Source organism: Saimiri boliviensis, chromosome 6 (genome assembly GCF_048565385.1).
Source record: "Saimiri boliviensis isolate mSaiBol1 chromosome 6, mSaiBol1.pri, whole genome shotgun sequence".
In the NCBI taxonomy this organism is placed as follows: Eukaryota; Metazoa; Chordata; class Mammalia; order Primates; family Cebidae; genus Saimiri; species Saimiri boliviensis.
The window spans coordinates 13,439,139-13,452,778 of record NC_133454.1 but is presented as its reverse complement, the minus strand read 5'-3'; the positions used below and the strand labels follow the sequence as shown (position 1 = coordinate 13,452,778).

The following is a 13,640-nucleotide window of genomic DNA, read 5'->3' as shown; positions in this document are numbered from 1 at the left end:
TGTATCGTTTAGTGATCCAAAATTTTTACTCTGGTATACTGTGTTTAAATAAATTCAGCTCCTGACAACATGGATATTCTTTTGAACCCTTTCAAATAACTCTTGTTCTATTTGATTCCTTGTATTATTTAGTAATTTATGTTCTGGATTTCTTCAAAGTCTCAGAGCCTGCCTCTATGAGTAATACATTCAAAACAGTGAGAAAAAGCCTGTTATTTTCTAAAAGAACTACCATTTAATACAGCAATTCCACTACTAGCTATCTACTCAAAGGAAACAAATCCTGGCTGGGTATGACAGCTCACACCTGTAGTCCCAGAGCTTTGGGAGGCCAAGGTTCAAGACCAGCCTGGGTAACATAGTGAGACACTGTCTCAACAAAAAATACAAAAATTATGCAGGTATGGTAGCATGGGCCTGTAGTCCCATCTACTTGCGAGGCTGAGCTGGAAGGATCATTTGAGCTCTGGAGTTCGAGGCTGTGGAGATGGTCATGCCATTGCACTCCAGCCTGTGTTACACTGAGACCCTGGCTCAAAGAGAGAGAGAGAGACAGACAGAGAGAAAGAAAGAGAGAGAATTTATTTAATGGGTAATGGGTACAATGTATATAATTTGGATCATTGATACACTAAAATCCCAGACTTCACCACTATGCAATATATCCATGTAACGAAATTGCAGTTGTACCCTTTAAATTTATACAAATAACCTCATGACTGGGTATATATCAAAAAGAATATAAATTGTTCTATTATAAAGACACATGCATTTATATGTTCGCTGCAGCACTATTCACAACAGCAAAGACATGGAATCGACCTCAATTTCCATCAATGATGAAATAGATAAAGTAAATGTGGTACATATGCACCACTATGCAGCTATAAAAAAAGAATGAGATCATGTTCTTTGCAGGGAATTGGATGAAGCTGGAGGCCATTATGCTTAACAAGGAACTGAAAACCAAATACTGCACGTTCTCACTTATAAGTGGAAGATAAATGATGAGAACACATGAACACATGGAGGGGAATAATACATGCTGGGCCCTAATGGAAGGTGGAGGGAGAGGATCAGGAAAAATAACTAATGATTACTAGACTTAGTACCTGGGTGATGAAATAATCTCTACAGCAAACCCCCATGACACAAATTTACCTATGTAACAAACCTGCAAATGCACCCCGCATTAAAAATTAGGGAAAAAAAAGAATAGCAAAAAAAAAAAAAAACCTGTATATACATTTTTTTAGTCGTATATCTGATGATACTTTGCTATAGGAATCAGTTAGCCTTCCCCTTTTTTGACATATCTATATTCCTGTATGTAATATGCTAGGCCTCCATTTCTCTGTTATGCCATGCTTTATTTGGTCCTACTTTCTACTGTTCATTGAAAAGCATTCATGTATTATTCTGTGTGTTTATTATGAACCCAATGCAATGAGACAACGAAGATAAAATTAATTAAATTCATCAAAGTTTATAATATCATTAAGTATGATACAGAAACAGAAAATAAACGGTGAATGATTTGGCAAGGGTAGTTTATCCCACAGAAATTTGGGTGGGAAAGTCTGACAAGATGAAGGTGAGACTCGGACAGTGCTTTGAAGATACCCATAACTTTCTAACTAACATCACTGTTTCCAATCTTGCCCTTCCTCTTAAGATTTCCTTACCAACAGACGATGACATTACCAAAATAAACATCTGATTATGGTATTTCTCTTCACAAATTCCTTCTCCCCACTGATTCCATTCTCACGAGCAGGTGGGTCTATTTATCATTAAAATTCAGTATACATAGAAATATACCCAGATGCAAAGTTGCAGCCTTTCTTCCTTCCCAGAACCTTTAATATCATCCTGCTTTGTGTTCTAGTTCCCCCACAGACCCCTGGCCCATTTTCCTGGGCTTAGATACCATGTTCAGCTATTATTTTGCTGGATCATGATACACTATGCCCACCTACCTCACCCAGGCACTAACTCACTGGGAATATTTAGCCAAAATTTAGAACCATGTTACTGTCCCTATTTGTGCCCAGGAGACTTCTGCAGCTATGTTCCATCACCTTAGAAGATGTCCCCTTTAAATATTTATACTTCCTAGATCATATTACTTTATTTCCCCAGAATCCGTAAATTGAACTGTTACTTCCTTTTATTCCATACCAACTTACATCTGAAGTGGTAGATTGCTTCATACTGGTAACCGAGTGTTTCATTTGACTCTTCCATTTGACTTTCTCCAAGAAAAAGAATGGAAGATAATAGGAAGCAATATGTACAAGACTGAATTAAGACAGAATTATTATCAAACTGAAAGACACTGAGTTAACATTATTGGCTTTCAACATACATCAGAGAGACCATGCCCCCCTGTCTAATAGTAAAGGTTACATTTGGAGGTCCCAGAACACTAAATAATATGAGGCTATGGGTTAGACGATGATAAATATACAGAAGCATGAGATCCTGGTTAACCAAATTTTCTAGAAAAAAAAAGAACATGAGTAAAGCTAATTTAGGGGACCATGATACATCTACCTATGGACATATTTGTAAACTACCAAGACCTCCCTGTTTTATAATAGACCAGTCATGGGTAGAATAATAATCTTTAAGAAGAGTATTAAAAGTACTAACGCTAAAGAAGGCAGAAATAACTCCCTAGGTCATTATTGGCTAAGAGTGTTGTATAATGTGCAGGTATATTTAAAGGAAAAGATACTAACTCAAGGCCTTCTACATTGCATTTCAGAAAATATACATTAAAAATTAATGTAACATAATAGAAAGAGAATAGGTTAAATTTCTGGGGCTGTGGGCTCAAATACTGATTCTTCAAAATACCCTGCGCAAGGCTCTTGGTCTACTGAACCTCAGTTTTTACATCTGTAAAATCAGCTCTTAAAATCTGTTCTATTGACAGGTTGTTTTGAAGAAGAATATAAATGCACTGCCATTCGAGTGGTTATTTTATCTATTGTCACATCCATTTAGGAAGGCACAGTGTCTCAATATCAGGTTAATACAATGTCTTATTTTTGACATGTAAATGGCCATTGAGTGTTTTAAATTCTTCTTTAACTAAACAGGAGATGTGAAGCTCAGCTTTTCAGTCCAGAGTTTTGGGCAGAGGCCAAGATAATTCAGCTGCCAGCTACAAAGTACAGCAGCAAGTGCCAAAAACGCTACTCATTTTTGAATGAGAAAAATGTCTCTGCCAAACCAAATCTTAAGGGTTTTTATAGTTCTTTCCCATATGTTCCTATAAAAAGGTCATTTTTTACATCTCATTTTTGAATGGAGCTGTCAGAATAACAAATTTCAACTGTTTTCCAAGCCTCAAAAATAATCCAGTCAAAATGAATTCGAGGATGGGAAGTATTTTCAGAGAACCCAGGGACTTACGCTTTGAAGTCATGGACAGCACAGATTGAAATCAGCACAAATGACTGACCTCCAGTTTGTACTTGGTCCATCCAGGTCTGCTTCTGGAAAGGCAGCTCCAAGACGAACATTCCAGAACTAACAGCACCACCTTCTGGGGACAGCATTTGGGGCAATATTTGAAATATTTGATAACCAGTCATGTTACAACTGACTAGAAAGCATCATTTTCGCTCTTATTTACACCGACTCCATGGCCAGATTAGAAAAACGAAGAGGAAGTTTGTTAAAGCAGACCACACAATCTTTAAATTCCAGGTGGCTAGAATTTCATATAGTCTGGGTAGGAGTTAGAACTCTGAACTGATTGTTCGGGTCCCTGGCCCCACCAGGAGGAAGGGGCTTCATTTTCCCAACCTCATATTTGCACTCCGTGAGCTACCAGAAGCCCTTGGAGATAGAAATACTACGATAAATAGGTCTGCGTTTCTCAGAACTGCCATGAAACTTCTAATATGTGAAAATGCCTGGTAAGTTATACAATGGAATTGAAATACCTTCAAGGATTACAGCCCTCCAAAAAGATAATGTGCAAAGAACAATCGATAGTGGTGCTGAACATTAATACAACTGTTTTGAGTTTACATTTCTCTATATCTGAGATTTGACACTACACCACTTGCATAAAGATTTTGCATATTATTCAAATAGAAGCTAGACCCCTCACAACTCTGTCACTAGACTTCCACGTATTCTTAGCAGCTAAGAAAGATTTTCCTGAGTGTAAATTTTTGTAGCCTAAATTGTGGAAATCATAATGTGCATTTTCAGAATCACTATACATATCCATGTTGAAATATTTCTGAGCTATGGGAAACCAGGTAAGAATTTTAAGCAGGAGTGTGATTGTCACTACTGCTGTGCTGGAAGGACTGGAAGACAGCAAGGCTGGGAGAAGGAAGGTATGTTAGGAAGCCATAGCAATGACATTGGTTCAGATCATGACAGGTTAAGACACACATGTGGAGTGACAGCTGTAATAAGTAATTAGAAATTAGAATTAATAGGCACTCATGATTAATTGAATGTTGGGGGTAAGGAATAATAAATACAATAAAGAGGTTTCCGATTTTGAAAAGTTGGCAAATGGAGATGCCAGTAACTAAAAAGAAGGAAATGAGCTGTCTTTGGGATTAGGAAAATGATGTATTCAGACTTGTGCATGTTGCATTTACTAATAGCACTTGTACCTTGATGTACAAGTGGTGAATGAGATACAGGGTTTAGAATTATAATAGGCAGCCTTTACGAGGACCACCGATGATCTTACCTCCTGGTATATTCAGGCTTCATGTAATACTACCTCCTTCAGTAATATGCTTCTGACCAACAGAATATGGAAACATTGAGAAGATATCTCTTTCATGATTAGGTTACAAGAGATTTTGAATCCCATCTTGCAAGTACACTAGTACACTCTATTGCTTTCATAATTTGCACATTTTAATGAAGTAAACTGCCGTGTTATAGAGGCCCACATGGCAAGGCCCTGAGAGTCACATCTGGTTGACAGACACCAAGAAACTGTCAATCTAAAATAATCAAAAATTCAAAATCTAGTTTAAAGAGAGTTTATTCAAGCACAAAGGTTATGAACTGCAGCCCAGGAAACACTTTCAATTTGCCTTGGGAGTGCTCTGGAGAACAAAAGAGATGCTCAAGTTTTTAAAGAAAAAAAGGATGAATCAGGAGAAGGAACAATTAAAAAATTTTTTTGTCGGTAATTCTCATTGGTTCACAGAAATTTTTAGTTAGCAATTGGCTACACATTGTTGAACTATAGAGTGTATGGCATTTTATGACAACTTGGTGTCAATTATGCTAGAGCCTGCAAAGCAAGTGGCTTTGAGAGATAGTGATTTAGCTCAAGGGGTAGTAAGATATGACCGCTGCCACATTTTAAATGCTTTTCTTGGCCTGATAATTTAAGGGAGCTCATATTCCTAGGATAAAAAGTTGTCATTTTATTTTCTTTCTCAGAATGGGAGACTATGGGCTGGTATCTTGGTTATGATCTTGTGAGACATCAGGAAGCAAAAAAAAAAAAAAAAATCCAGAGGAACTCTGCCTGGATTGCTGACTCACAGAAACTGTAAGATAATAAAAGTGTGCTGGTTTAAACCAGTACATTTTTAGATAATTTGTTATGCTGCAATAGATAACTAATATAGGAGTTTTGGAGATGAAGTCTAGATCTGAGGTTCACCACCATTTAGGTAACATACATTGAGTATGAATAAGCTCACTAAGAGATAACGTGTAAAAATGGGAAAAAGGGATTGATACAGACCTGGAGGAAAAGTAAAGTTTAAAGTGCACCAGGAGCCTGAAAAGAATAATGCAAAGAAATAGAAATCTGGGAATTGCAAGGTTAAGGAAGGTGTGAACAAATAAATACCAACTGCTGAAAGACTGAAAACTGTTTCCAGCAACAAGGTGGATTTTGTTTATCTTGATGTGAACAATTTCAAATAAGTGACCTGGCAGAAGGCAGATTTCAACAGATTGAGGAGGAAAACACAAAGTAAGAAGGTTAAAAAAAATTGCTGCAGACACTTACATGTTAAGCAAAGAGTAAGGTGATATTTGTGGTAATTGAAGAGTTGGCAGCTGATAAGGTCTGGCTGTGTCCCCACCCAAATCTCACCTTGAATTGTAATAATCCCCACATGTCAAGGGTGGGACCAGCTGAAAATAACTGAATCCTGGGAGTAGTTTCCGCCATATTGTTTTCGTGATAGTGAGTGACTTCCCATGATATCTGATGGCTTTATAAGGGGCTTCTCCCTTTGCTCTGCACTCATTCTCTCTTCTGCCACCCTGTGAAGAGGTGCCCTCCACCATGATTTTAAGTTTCCCAGCCATGTTGAACTGTTAAATCTCTTTTCCTTATAAATTACCCAGTCTCAGGTATTTGTTCACACCAGCGCGAGAACAGACTACTATAGTAGCTTTTTTGAGGAGAGAGAAACTTGAGCTTATTTATGTGATAAGGCCTCCTTGACCATGCAAATTTTTATTACATTTTCTGTTGTTTACAGAATAGCTATTTTTCATGAGAAACAATAAAGGAAAGAATGTTAAACCATTCATAATTCTCTTGCCCTTTTGAAGGCACTAACATATCCATTTGCAATTTTCATAACAAGACACAGCATAATTTTCCCACATTAACATAACATAACATAACACAACATAACATAAATACTTCTTAATGTTATGTTAGTGACATATTTTTAATATTGTATAATATATTGTCAAGCTTGTGTACTATAAATGATCTATTTTCTATTTGTTGGACCTCTAGGTTGTTTCCAACTTTTTATAACTGTAAATGATGTTGTGATTAATTGTACAAAGTTGCTCCAAAACAAAAACAGAGAAGCTTCCCATAAAAGTGTTTCCTGAATGCTTGCCAAAGTCAGTACTCTTCATGCCAAAGGGCTCTGAACTGAATTCAATTAAAGTTCATGCAAATACTTCTGAGGCTATTCCTTTTTTATTTTGTATTATCCAAAACTTCAAAAGCCCAGCAGATGGGTAGATCAGAAAGAGATCACTGAGTGCCTGGATTGACTTCAAACTTTCTGTGAAACCGAATGTATTCTGCGAACTCATTCTAGGCTGTTATCTTTCTACCAACATCCTGAAGTTGAGAGGCCCTCAATAATCTTTCTTCTTTTATTTATTTTTTTATACAGGAAGGAATGTTGCTGTCCTTAATACCTCCCTTGCTACTGCCCTTGCAAACAAAGTAATCCACTCTCCCTTGGAGGGCTGAGTATCCTGCCAAAAAAAAAAAAAAAAAAAAAAAATTCTTCCATTTGAGCTTATAGCATTTGTTGCAAATCTGCTAAACATTATGCTTGCCAAATTCTTCCTAAAAATTCCTATTGCATTTCTGGTAAGACACTTACTGAAAGGAAAAGCTTGTACTCCTTTAGCAGTGGTCAGCTGAAATTCAACCTCTTCAAAGTAGAGCTTCCCACCCCTTGCCCACCACCTCCCTCCTGACTTAAATTCTATGAGGCCACCCTTCTTTAATCATCCTAGTTTAAGATGCTGAAGGTGTCTTCTTATTTCTCAAGACTTGTGCAATTACGATAGTTACTTACAAAAAGAAAGAAGAAAAGCGACCAGGACCTGAAAATCAACAAACTCCTGGGAAAAGCACAGGAAGAACATCTTGAGGGAAATATAGTTAAGAGCTGTAGTGCTAGACCAATGAAACCTAGTTCCAAATCCCAATAAAAACGGATTAGTTCTTTAGCTTGTCTTATTCCTTATGTGTAAAACAAAATCTATACCAAGAATTCAATGAGACATTGTTTGCGAAGAGCTTACCGTACCATCTAGCACAAAGTAAGACCTTGATAAATGGCAGCTGTCATTATTCTTACCAATAAAGACAAAACTAACTGGGTCAAAAATAAAGCATCCACTTGGTGAAGCTGCTGCAGGGGACAGTTAATGTAAGGAGGCAGCAGTTGGGTTCAAGAGGAGAGGCAGGGAAAGATAATGTTTCCTCCTGGGTATAGAAGGAGCACAGTGATGGGGAATCCAAGTGCTACACAAAATGTACAATTCTTGAAGGCAGGTAGTGAGCATCAGAAAAAAGTCTCTTCATTCGCAGAAGGAATATAGTTCCCACGTGGATTTTGTTGATCAGAGTCTCGTCTCTAGAGACAATGATTGCATGAGTAAGACTACATCTCAACCTAAGAGAAACTGAGACAAATGTCTGGGAACTGAGAAAGCCACTCAGGCTCAGGGAACAAATGAAGAGCTCAGTTTCCCAACAAGGTCTGACCTCGAGTGAGATTATGGCTCAAAGCTGAGTTATCTAACCTGTCCAGCCACCCTGAATCTCACCAGCCAAGGTTTTCCAATGGTTCTTCCCAGCCTATAATTGAAAGAAAATATTAAATAGCAATAGTATCGGCATTTTGGAATGGCTACTGGCTAGGGGAAGAGGCACCCATACACAAAAAAGTTTACTGCCAGTACTGGGGCTTATACATTTTCATGAGCCTGCCTGAATTTGTGCAAATATAGGATGAGTATGCACACTTTTCTGGGGAAAGGATCCACAGTCTTCACCTGTCATAAAGGGGCTCATGACCCAGCAGGTATGAAGGAATCAATGATTTAAGTAAAGATGTCACAATCTACCTCTTTCCTTTTTATCCTTATTTGGATGAAATGTTTGGTGAGTCAAATGATCTCATCCTCTATGGCAGAATTTTCCCACATGTTTGGGCCTTCAGTTTTCAAAATAACTTCCCATTTGCTCCCCTCACTTTTTCTTATAAGTGTTTATCACAATTTCTGGTTCATTAAGACATTCCATTCTTATAAATTATGACTATGTATTTAATACATTTTATACCTTTATAGTCAATGTCAGTAGGTTCTATCGGGTGAGGATTACTGCAGAATGGGGTGAATCTGCCACGTTGAAATTGAAGGGACGTGTCTTAATCTTCTCTCATTGCTTCTACCTTCCCACACTCTCTTGGCCTCCCATGCCTTTTATTATGCCTCTTGATTTTTCAAAGCTCAGCTCAAGTTCCAGATCCTCTTTGGAAGCTTTCAGGATTACTTCAACCCTCAGAATTCTTTACCTCTTCCAAAGTATATAACATTCATTTGGTGCCAGGAAAGTGTATAATGGAGTTAGCAGGTTGTAGACAGGACTTTCTTAGCCTCAGCACTATTGACATTTTGGGCTGGTTAATTCTTCATGTGGAGGTCTGTCCTGTGCACTGTAGAGTATTGAGCTGTATATCTGGCCTCTACCAACTAGGTGCCGTAGCACACTCCCCATCCTTGCCCCAATTAGGACAACCCCAAATGTCTACAAACATCAGGAGTAAAATGACCTCTAGTTGAGAACCAGTGCTAAAGAGTGATCCCCATGTATCAGGTAATGTACTAGATTCTATAGCTTTTATTTCATGGGTATATCCTACTTTCCTACCTTTGTCTTCCCTTCAATTAAGTTTACTCACTTATTTTTAACTTATTTTGCGTTGTGTCTTAACTTTCACAGAGCACTTTAATTTTTTTTTTTGCAAGCAAGGTAAGTTATATGTAAACACTCATTGCTTCTTTTAAACCTCACCACAACCCTTGAAAAAAGATATTAGCATTGCTGTTTAGCAGGCAAAGACCCTGACTACTAGAGATCTCTGTTCAATAACTAACAAAGTCAAGTAACAAACATTGGTGGAGCAAAGACTCAATATCAGGGTTTTCTGGTTCCAAAGACCACATTTTTGTGGCACAATGCTATTTTTAAAATTTGCTACACATTTGTGCAATGGGGTACATAATGATCTTTTGATACATGCATAAATGTATAATAATCAGGGTATTTAGCATATACATAATCTACAACATTTATCATTTCTATGTCTTGGGAACATTTCATACCTTCTCTTCTAGTTGTTTTAAAATATACACTATATTATCATTAACTATAGTTACCCACTGTGCTATCAAACACTAGAACTTATTCCTTTGAATTGTGTGCTTAAACCAATTAACCAACATCTCTTTATCCTCTTCTCCAACACCCTTCCAGCCTCTGTTAACCATTATTCTACTCTCTACCTCCAGGAGATCCACTGTTTTACCTTCTGCATATGAGTGAGAACAGGCAATATTTGTTTCTTCTGTGCCTGGCTTATTTCACTTAATTGATTGCTAGGATTTCAGTCTCTTTAAGACCTTTTGCATTAGAGGAAGAAAAAAGTCTGCCATTTTTTTCTCAACTTGGGAAGTCTGAAATATAATGACCACAGGTTCCATCAATGTTGCTGCTGTAGGATTTCATTCTATTATATGGTCCAATAGTATTCCATAGTGTGTATATATATCCTTTTGATACACTGATTTCTTTTTCTTTGGATAAATACCCAGTGGTAGAATTTCTGGATCATGTGGTAGTTTTATTTTTAGTTTTTTGAGAAACCGCCATATTGTGTTCCATGATAGCTGAGCTAATTTACATTACCACCAAGAGCATATAAGAATTCCCTCTTCTCTACATATTTACAAGGGTCTTTTTACTTTTTGTCTTTTTTATAATAGCCATTCTAACTGGAATGATGTCTCATTGAGATTTTAATTTCCCTAATCATTAGTGATGCTGAGCATTTCTTTATATACCTGCTAGCCATCAATGTATGTCTTCTTTTGAGAAATGTCTATTCTGATCCTCTGCTCACTTTTTAGTGAGATCATTTGGGTTTTTTGTATGTTTGTGTTTTGTGCTGCTGAGTTGTTTGAGTTCCTGTATATTCCAGCTATTAGTCCCTGGTCGAAAGAAATGTTTGCAAATGTTTTCTCCCATCCCACAGGTTTTCCCCATCTTCCCTTTGTTGGTTATTTCCTTTGCTGTGCAGAAGCTTTTTAGTTTATTATCGCTCCATTTGTCTATTTTTTTGTTTTTGTGTGCCTATGCTTTTTCAATATTAGCCATAAAATCTGCCTAAGCTAAAGTTCTCGAGCATTTCCTATGTTTTCTTCTAGTATTTGTAGTTTAAAGTCTTAATTTAGGCCCTTAATTCATTTTGAGTTGATTTTTGTATATGGTGAGTCGTAAGAATCTAGTTTTATTCTCTTCCACATAGATATCCAGTTTCCCCAGCACCATTTATTGAAGAAGTGTCCTTTTTCTAGTGTATGCTCTTGGCACCTTTGTGAGTTTGCTGAAAATATATGAATTTATTTCTGGGTTCTCTAGTGGAACAATGCTATTTTGTTTACTTTCTTTCCATAGGCTTATCCTTTTCACACGACTGAATTTTAGCCTCCCAAACTAGGATTGCATCTACTATCTCTTGGGAATAGTGCTCATTTCTTATAGTGGCATAGAAATAGTTGATCTAAAAGAAAAGCAGACTTAGTTCTTCAGAAACACCCAAAAAAAAGGGAGAATGGAGTTATAAAAATCTAATACTAAAAGCACTTATTTTCTGTCATTTATCTTAATCTACACTGAAACTATCTAATACTTTTAAAGGTCCAGAAAATACATTACAGGAAAAAAAAAATCATCTCAATGATTACTTTAATGTACAACCCTTAGCTTTATGGCATTTCCCTCATTTCCTCAGGGAAAAGCTATTTCTCTAACACATTTCTCTCAATTGACTACTAGGATTTCCATCTTTTTAAGACCTTTTGCATTAGAGGAAGAAAGAAGGCTGCTATTTTTTTTCTCAGCTTGGGAAGTCTGAAATGTATTACGTTCTTTCCCCATTTAACCACCTACAGACTTGAATTTCAAGAAGACGAACGGTCTTTTAGAACCTAAAGTTCCAAATCAAAGGATTACGTCAGCATCACATCCCCCAAGTTGCAAAAGAAGAGGTTAAATTTCTTCTACTAACTCTTAAAAGAGATTTAAAGAAAAGGGATATTAAAAAATGGACTTCTGAAAAGTAAAACACACACACAAAAGGCATGTATTGCATTTTCCACCTTAGTTTATCTCCTGCAATTCTAGTTTGCTATCACTAGGAGGGCACAGTATGACATGACCAGAAAGTCTGCTGAGGTTTTAATTATTTTACAGCCCAGGCAATTTCACGCAAATCTGCACTAAAAACTTTTGGTTGGAACTAAAATTCAATGAGGTCAATACTTTACAGTTAATAGTTCACTGGACCCAGAAACTGATCCAATACCAATACACAATTTTAGGACCATGTGCTTCCCATCAGAGAAGATTCTGATATATCCAAAGCTCCCCAAACTTAGTCACAAAGTTTCTACTTAGCTTTAAGCCAAAAGGAAACCTTAATTAGAGTTAAGAGATATAAATTTATTAACATCACTATATTTAGAAAACTGTTATATTAAACCTTCCAAACCACCACACATGGATTCGTGCTCAGGAGTACTTGCCCCAAAGAAATGGGAACAGGATTTCTGGGACGTGGCACAAATCTTGGAAATGATTTTAAAGAACAAGGTAAGCTTATTGATTTCACAACTTTTAAAAAGAATGGAAACATTATTTTGCCATTTTTCTTAATTGGAAGGCACCAAGTATAGTAGAAAGTTCTGGACATATTGGGGCATAGATTTATCCTTATTAGCTGGAAGCTCAGGCATGTTACTTTACCTCTCAAGGCCCATTATTAGCAACAGAGGCGAACTAGACAACCTTCCAGCATTCATGTGATGTAAACCTGTTAAAAATTTTTAGTAAAAATTTTATAGTAAAAAATTTTATATGTAAAAATTTCATAGTAAAAAAATAAAATTAATCCCTAATTCATAAAGCTTTTTGCTTTTCTCTGTGGGTATCCCTGAGCTAGTCTTCCTCTGTAGGTTTTTTTCTCTCTTTAAAAAAAAAAAAAATCAGGTTAGCGGTGTCGGCTGAGAGGTCTGGAAGGGCTGGACTTGTGAGAGGATCAACATGCCTTTGGCTAGAGATTTACTACATCCATCCTTGGAAGAGGAAAAGAAAAAACATAAGAAGAAACGCCTAGTGCAAAGTCCAAATTCTTACTTTATGTATGTAAAATGTCCAGGTTTCCACCAGATCACCATGGTTTTCAGCCATGCTCAGATAGCGGTTCTTTGTGTAGGTTGTTCAACAGTGCTTTACCAGCCTACAGGAGGAAAGGCCAGACTCAAAGAAGGGTGTTCATTCAGAAGAAAGCAATGCTAATGATCCAAACAGCTTCCTGAATCTGTGTTATCTCACAGAAAGCCTTATCATAAGTTCCATAATTCTAATTAATCTACCAAGATAATGTAATTGTATTTGGTTTTGTAAGGTAGACAAAAGTGAATTCCTATTTTGTGTCAGTTTTTCAATAAAGTTTTGATTATGGGCAAAAAAAAAAATAGTAACCCTCAGAAGCCCTTCTCTATCCTTTCGTAGCAGAGCTTATTTATTTATAGAATACATCTTAGCTGCTTCCTCATAGCAAAATATTATTTTACAATGCGAGTTCAGAAAAACATAATGCTAATATTTATTTACTCCTTACTACATGACAAGCACTGTTCTACATACTTTGCATATATATGAGAAAGCATTTAACCCTCAGGGAACTCTTAAGTATGTATGCATATTCCTTACTATCCAAATATTTCCAGTTCCTGAGTTCTGTGAGCAAGTGTGTATAGACAGGGAAACTGCATGGTCTTTAATT

General features: G+C 36.8%; 1 pseudogene; it reads left to right on the top strand.

The window, feature by feature from the left end:
* Positions 1-12,847: 12,847 nt before the first annotated feature.
* LOC120360958 (small ribosomal subunit protein eS27-like pseudogene) lies at positions 12,848-13,251 on the top strand (annotated as a pseudogene).
* The last annotated feature ends 389 nt before the right edge of the window (positions 13,252-13,640 follow it).